The sequence below is a fragment of the Leptosomus discolor genome, chromosome 1 (genome assembly GCF_034619465.1).
Source record: "Leptosomus discolor isolate bLepDis1 chromosome 1, bLepDis1.hap2, whole genome shotgun sequence".
Lineage (NCBI taxonomy): Eukaryota > Metazoa > Chordata > Aves > Leptosomiformes > Leptosomidae > Leptosomus > Leptosomus discolor.
This window is the reverse complement of record NC_141391.1, coordinates 119,651,703-119,659,409: the sequence shown is the minus strand read 5'-3', so window position 1 is coordinate 119,659,409 and position 7,707 is coordinate 119,651,703.

Here is a 7,707-nt window from a genome sequence, read left to right as displayed (position 1 = left end):
CTTGTTTTGTGGTAGAATGGAGCCCTTTCATCTGTCTCCGAGCAAAGAGGGGTCCTTTACCTGGTTGAAGGTGGTAATAATTGTTTTTAAGGAATGGTGTGTTAAAGAACAGAGGTGTTTTTTTTTTTCTGGTAGAAGAATGAATTGCTTGTGTGGAAATGTCTATGTGTGAGACTGTACATTTATATATTTCATGCTTTTTGTGTGTCCATTTCTGTGTCTATATGTAATTATGAAGGTTTTGCGATCACAAGCATGACTTATTAATGCAGATTTTTTTTTTTTTTTCCTGAATACGAAAGAATACCAACTGGTAAATTCTGGAAAAACTACCAGATTGGTGATTCTGCACCTCATTAACGAAGGCAGGAATAAAGTTGATTGCCCGAGGTCTTCTGTAAGGAGCTCCACATAACCACGCTGGAAATGTAGTAGTTCTATGTGAAATTCTGCAGTGACTCTGTGGCTGTGAGCTCAGAAATACTTGTTACAGCTGTGACTAAACTGCATTTTTGTCTCTGGAGAATGCAGTTGACTTTTCACTGCCTTTATTCTCTGCCCACCTTGTTACGCTGATGAGCCTCGACTCTGCGTTCACACCAGTTCTCTGTCAGTACACCCATGGCCATGGAGCACTCGAAGTTTGTCTCCACTCTGAGCATTGTGGCTGCTGGGAAGGTCCTGTCCATAGTGTCTAGAGCAGTAAGAAAGCAAAGATCAGAAGCACAGCACCTGAACTGAAGAAAATCTGAGTTGCCTAAAAGCAGATGCTGATTGTGAGCAGTAGCTTTGGTTCTTCAGGCTTCTCTGACCAAGAGGAGGACAGGTTGGGCAGTTTTTCTTGCTGCTGCACCTTTTGCTGAAGGAAATAAATGCATAAGGTACTCTGCTCCTTTGATGGATGAGCTTCCACGGTTATCCTGTCCTCTGCTTTGTGATGAAAAACATAGTATTAAATTGTCAGCAATGTCTCTGAAAACTTAGAGGATATAAAGCGTATGCAACTTGAGGCACAGAAGTTACTAATGTATGCAGATGATACTGTGTTCCTGTGAAAAGACCTAACAGCATCTGTCCCAGAAACATTAAATGTAATACCCAGATTTGGAGTCATCTCAGCCTACTGGATGCAATAACAATACCCTTGTCAAAACGCTTTCCATCAGTTTTATTTGCCCTGTGGAAATTGAAATGGAAAGCCAAGAATGTCACTTACTCGGGGATGGAATTAAAATATGTGGTTAAACTGAATGGTTGAGGAGAACGTGGGCTAGGTAATCACAGAAGGAGCAAAGGGATCCTTGAAAACTGAACTTCGCTCAATCTCAGCAGATGGGCGAGTCCCTGTGAACTGCATTGCAGCATGGCCTCATGATGTGTGTAAAATCTGCACTAAGTTCTGCATAACCCTTTGCTGATCTCCCGGAGTTTCTTTTCAACTAGCCTAAAAGTGCACCAAAAAGGCAGGAAAAAAACCCGAGGCTAGTTAATAAGTGATACTTATTCAGAAATATCATCTGCTTTGTAGCAGATGAATGCTAGTCCAGAGTGCTGCAGAGTGCTTTTTGTTCTGTCCTAATCAGTTCTGGCTGGTGGCAGGGATTTGGTAAGCTCACGTGGAGGGAGAGGGGGCAAGAAGAGAAAAACAGAAAGGGGGAGATAAGCCTGCGGAGGCAGGGGGCAAGGCTTGCACATGTGGGGAAGAGCATCCACCCAAGGGTATTTGGAAAGCTTTCGTGTCCATTCAGGTACCTCATAGATACTTCTGATGTCCTAAGGTGACTGCTGCTCAAGTGCAGGACAAGGCTGCAACATTTTCCCTTTTTACACTTTTTTCTCAGGTAATTGTAATTTAATTCCTCTACTATGTCCTGCCTCCTCTTTCACAAGCAGCTCCGATGGAAATGAGGTAGCAAACAAGTGTCGGGCTTTCTAACTTGCAGCCCTAGGAAAAAAGCAGGTGAGCAAGCTGAGGACAAGAAAATGACCATTTTTGTTAGACTGTGGAGTAACCACAGAAATCTGCATGATCTCTGATGAAGGCAATTAAGACAGTGTTTGTCCGACTACTCACAATCGTATTATGCATAGTACACATCAGTGCCGGTGTACCTCAGAGGCAGCAGAGATAACTGGAGCTCAAATACTGTCATGGTTTTCTGCCTTTCCCTTTTCAAACATACAAAAAGTAATTTCCCTTTTAGTTTTGGGGGGTGGGGGTTGGCACAATAAGAAATGAAGGCCTTCTAGAAAGGTAACTTCAGTATTTGCCAAATTTTACCCTTTATTCAGTGACATCTGACACAATTCAGTTATGGCTTGTCGAAAGCATTCTCCACTGTGGAATAAAGTGGAAAAACAGATTACACACAAATAGCTGTGGACTGTTACACTTGACTAGGGGACTAACGAACTCTTGGCTTTCTTATTAAGATGCACAAAGAGAAGATGAAGCGCAGTCAACAAGTGGTAAAATGAAAAGATCGAGAATACAGCAGTGGGAGAAAAATGTGAAATACTGGGGAAGAGATGCCATGGCTTTTAGCATGGAAGAGCAGCAAAAGGTCTGTGGGTGTCTGGGCGGTGGGAAGAGGCGGTGGGTGGTTCCTTTGGGAGAGAGCGTGAGCCACTCTTACCTGGGCTGAGCTGGGAGGAGCCCGTTACTTCATTTGGCTATGTTAGAAAAATGGCTTTTGACAACATCAATCATGAATACATCAATCATGAATACTGCTGGGGGCTTACTTTAAATTTGCAGGGTATTTAAATCAGCTATAAGCACTTAAACAGCACTTAAACAGAGCATGGCCACCTGTGTCTTGTGATATGAATGGCTGTATCAGTGCAGTGTTCCTATCAGAAAAATCGATTTGGTGGGAGCAAACTTTGAGAGCCTGATCGGACTTAAATAGTCTGTTCTGTCGTAGAATATGGCCTGCTGGTAAGCTGATTTCACTTTATGCAGTATTGGCTATAAATGAGACTCTTCCAGGGGAAACTTGAGCAGCACAAATTGGTGTAGTCTCTTAACTTCCAGGTAGAAACTTGGGTAAAAATGAAACTTTTAAGTTCTCAGTTTGTCAAACTTGGATCTGAGAGCACAGGGCATATGCAGTCACTAGTCTTAGCTTTTAGATGGTGCTGCTGTGTCCCCACCACGTGATTTTTTTTTACTAAAGATAGGCTTTTATAAGACCGATCATAGCAATCATGAAACATTTGTCAGAAAATGCATTCATTGGCTGCCTCCTAAGATTTGAGGTCAAGGCATAATGGCCTTGAAAGGTTTTATTTTCTTAGTAGTTGTACACAGTTTTCAACAGCGGCAAGCATCATAGAGCTCCCATGGCTCCATTTAAAAAATGTGTTTCAGGTGCCAAAATAAAGCGCCTCAATCAAAAAGTCACAACTACTCTTGAGAGAAAGGAATGGAACATAAACCTGGGTTTCATGCCAGTCTTTGTATTTCACTGAAGAATTTCCACCCCCTATAGCTGTGTTTAAGGTGGTCACTTACATGAATGCTTCCCTGCTGTTTCACTTTGTGACAGCATGGCAGTACGGACATGGCAGTACTGTGGTCACTTACTAGTGTGTCATGGGGATGTAACGGTCACAGGGGAAAAGGAAAGAGATCAACAACCCTAAAACCCCAGGTAATAACCAATTTTACGGTAAGAAGTGCTCCAAAAGTTGTTGCAGAACTGTCTTTTGTTAAAGAATATAGAAGCACGAGAAGGCAGTACAGCTACCCAACTTTGAATGAGGTTAGCACTTCAGCTGGTACCATTCTCACCTTGTTCTTTACAGAATGATGCTTCCCTGATGTGTGGCTTTCATCTTTAATGACCATAACAGTTTGGCCTGACCTTACTTCTGACAAGGCTAATCAAATAAAGCAGTCAAAATAGGCAAGAGGCTCATTTACATGCAGCATCACAGTAGCGCTCACAGCGGTCCAAAAGAGATTCGGGTTAACTGTTGCTGTGTCTCAGTCACCCATGCAACTCTGGTGTAGTGCTTGTACGGCAGCACCTGTGTCAGGTGTGGGCCCTCACAGGACTCCTCCTGATTCTCCCTTTGTACCAAGTGACTTTCTTTGCTATGGGGGAGCTCTGTAGAGGCACACGTCTTGCTTCAGAGAGCATCTGTGAATGAACAGCTTTCAAACCATGTTTTGATGCACTTTAGTATGGCACAGATTAACAAGGCAAAACTTCCGTCTCTGCATAGATGTTGTTGTAGCACCTTAACTTGCTCAAGGTCCCTTGATTTGAAGGTGCATGAAAACATAGCATATATTTTAGATGCACTTTTCCCCTTTTTTTTAACATACCCAGTGCTTATTAAACATCCTACCCTAGAAGAGGAAGGAGGCTGATGCTCTCTGCTCTAAGTAAAACAGGGTAAAGCCCAGAAGTCTGATAAGGCGGTAGGGAATGGATGGGCAAGGAGCAACATGAAAGAAACCACAGAATGATAGCTTCATTTTTTTTAATGATTTCAGCCTTATTGAGAACCGTAAGACAAGCATGCGTGTATTACTGAAAATTAAATGGTGGTTTCTAGACTGAACATTTCCTTAGGTTTTGCCGAGAAACAGCTCTGGCCCCAAACTCCTCATTCGATCTGTCTGACAAAATAAGGACTGCCTGCGTCAAGGCATTGTGTGTGCTTTCTGAGCATATTCTTGAAAAAGGTCTCCTGTATCACCAGGAGTTCCAGTTCCCTGCTTTGATAAGTCTCCAATGTGCCTGCCATAAACTGCTGAAACTTTACCTCAAGGATTTTAGGTTTCTTGTTTCCACTGGAACACAATTCTGGAATTATGTTACTCAAAATTCAGAGAACTAAATGATCAGTTCACTTCCCTGCCTGCTTCTGGTGTTCACCATCATGCCAGTGACGAATGAGCAGCTACTGCTGCCTGCATTTGGATGTGGTGGTCTGTGAAATGCAGGGAAATACGTAACTGATAAAGTTCTCAAAAAGTATTTTTCTAATTGTCTCAAAGTGAAATAAGATTGTAAGAAGAAATTCAGAGCAATATATCATGTGGGTTTTGGTAGGGTATTTTTGCTTTGTTGATTTATTTTCTAGGAAAAATCTAGCTTGGCTGAGTGTGTGATTAAGTAGCTGACGGAATAATTCTTTACAGGGAGGAGGAGATGCCAGAATGTTTGAGTGGTGTAAAACTAGACTGCACAGAGGATTAGAAAAGGTACAGGGAGGAATAATTTTGTGTTGGCAGGAAGTAGACTTAATAGTACTTTTTCATCCGTAATTTTTATGATTCTATGACTAACCAGGGAAATGTTTAATGTTCCTGATACAGCAACTGAAGGTAGGAGAAGGAAGATTGACACAGCCAGCAATGTTGTAATTCATTTCATTACTTCACACAGGGCTTTTATATTGTCACGCCCATAAAGCGCCAGTGTGTGTGCTTATAGCCAATTCATCTTTATATACTGCTGCTGATCCCATTGAAGTGAATGGCAAAACTCCCATCAATTTTAACGGCAGTGGGATATGGCCCATTTTGTAGATATACAATGTATATTTCCTGCACACACTATTTTTCGTGTATAACATGCTTCTCATCTGAGGTTTGGAGAATGTTTTATAAAGCGGCTAAGTCACAACCATTGATGTAGTCTCCAGCTGATGAGATAACGCGATCTGTCTTCAAAACGAGATTTAAAGGTCGACATTTATTTATCATCTACCTATTTATTTATTTTAAGCATGGTATGCATATAGAAGGTCTCCACGTGTAAAGTACTGTCTTTGGAAAATTTGTCCAAATAAATTGCAGGAGGTAACTCCATTAGAAATAGATGTTACACTTGCAAGGTTAACATCGTGATTCAGCATTTGAAAAATAGGAAGCATCAAAGAAAATTGAGGGCAGCATGGATCAGTGGGTTAGTACATTACACAGCAGTCTGCAGCACCACAGGCTAAGGAAGGTCCCTTTTAGAAAGCATCTGTTTTGTGTGGTGACTCACTCAATTAGCAAGGTACAAACCAAAAAAAAAAAAAGAAAAAAAAATTTGATTTTTTGGATATTTTAGTAGTGTTCTTATTGAGAAGCATTTTAAAGAGTGGTAAGGTGTCTGTTTCCTCCAGAACCCATCATCCTTGACCCTATTTAAAGAAAATGTTCAATGTATTGGCCATATCTTTGCAGCTGTAAACCCTGTTGGTGATGCATTGGAACATCTGGATTCATAGCAGCATTCGGCATGTGCGTACTGGAAAAGAAATTGCTTGACAGGCTGATGTCTTTGCTCGAGAAGCTTCCTTCCTTCACATTGATCTATGCTGGAGAGCAGTCACATTCCCAGCTTAACGAGAGAACAGGGTTTGTAGAGGACTCAAATGGGAAGTTTGCATTTTAAAACTCTTAGAATGTAGTTGTGAGTTATATACTAGTAGAGACTAAATAGTTCAGCTGACTGCACTGCAGGTGACGGATCACCGAGCCTTACTGTACAATACACTCTTCCTCTTAGTGCTTGTGCAGTCACAGGTCTTGGAACTGGATTATGGAAAGACTTACGAACTCTTTCCTCGACTGGATATATGCAAGAGTGGATCCAGCTTGTTGAAGTACACTTGTATTCAATTAGCACCATGACATTGAAGAGTGTCTCTTTATGAGCGTGTTGATTTAAGTAGCTGTGATGAGTTGGGGTGGCATAGGAATTGAACAGACAAACACCACCATTGTGAAGGACATTAGCATCATTTAAACATACGGGCAGTCCACTCACATCCAGTCCCTTACAGCCACTCTTGGAAAACAGTGGTTATCCAAGACACAGATGAATTCGCTGGTTTTGGTTGGCTGGTTTTCACCCTCCTGTTATTTTCAGAGGTTTGCTTGGGTTTTTTAAATATTTAAGTAGAATTTTATTTTTTAAATTATAGCTACAAAGTTGACTTGAACTCTTAGGCTGGTATTTGTGTTCCTGTGGTTCTCAAAAGAATGCAGTACTTGAAATCAAGTGCTGAGAACACAAAGTGCTGAAAACAGTTTCATGTAGAGCTATGCCTCAAGTGCTGAACTGTGCACCATAACACCATTCGTTGTAAAGCACCTGTAAACCACCATTATGGCTTTGTGGAGAGGATGGTGTGTGGCTATAGCTCTAGCCTGAAGTTCAGGAGTTCAGAGTTTAATTCCTAGTTTTTCTGTTGATTTCATTTGGACAATTGGCTTCTGATGTGATTTTTAGAAGCACTTAGTGTAGGCCTAACTCTGCTATCGAATCAAAAATTCCTATTGACTTATCTGAAACAGAGTTAAGACTTACTGAAGCACACTTGCTTTTTTGTCCTCATAGTCTCCAAGTCTCATTTTTCCATCTGTCCACTAAGAATTATGTGTTACGCTTGTGGAACTGATGTGAGGATAAATTGACAAAGACGTGTGAGCCACACAGATCTGACAGCAACAAAAGCCAAGCTTGGCCCAGTAGCGTTTGTTTACTTTGTGAAGGTCTGACTGACTCCACCAATTTCCAGAAGCTGACTAACCTGGGAATTTATTTTTTTTAATTATGAGGCTACTCTTTAATGAGAGGATTCATTATTTTTGCTGAGAATGTACAATGCTTTAATAGCAGAGGATGGGGATGAGGAAAGCTTTTTGCCATAAATTTTCTTCCTGTGTCCCCTCTTAAAAGACAGTCTTGCAAC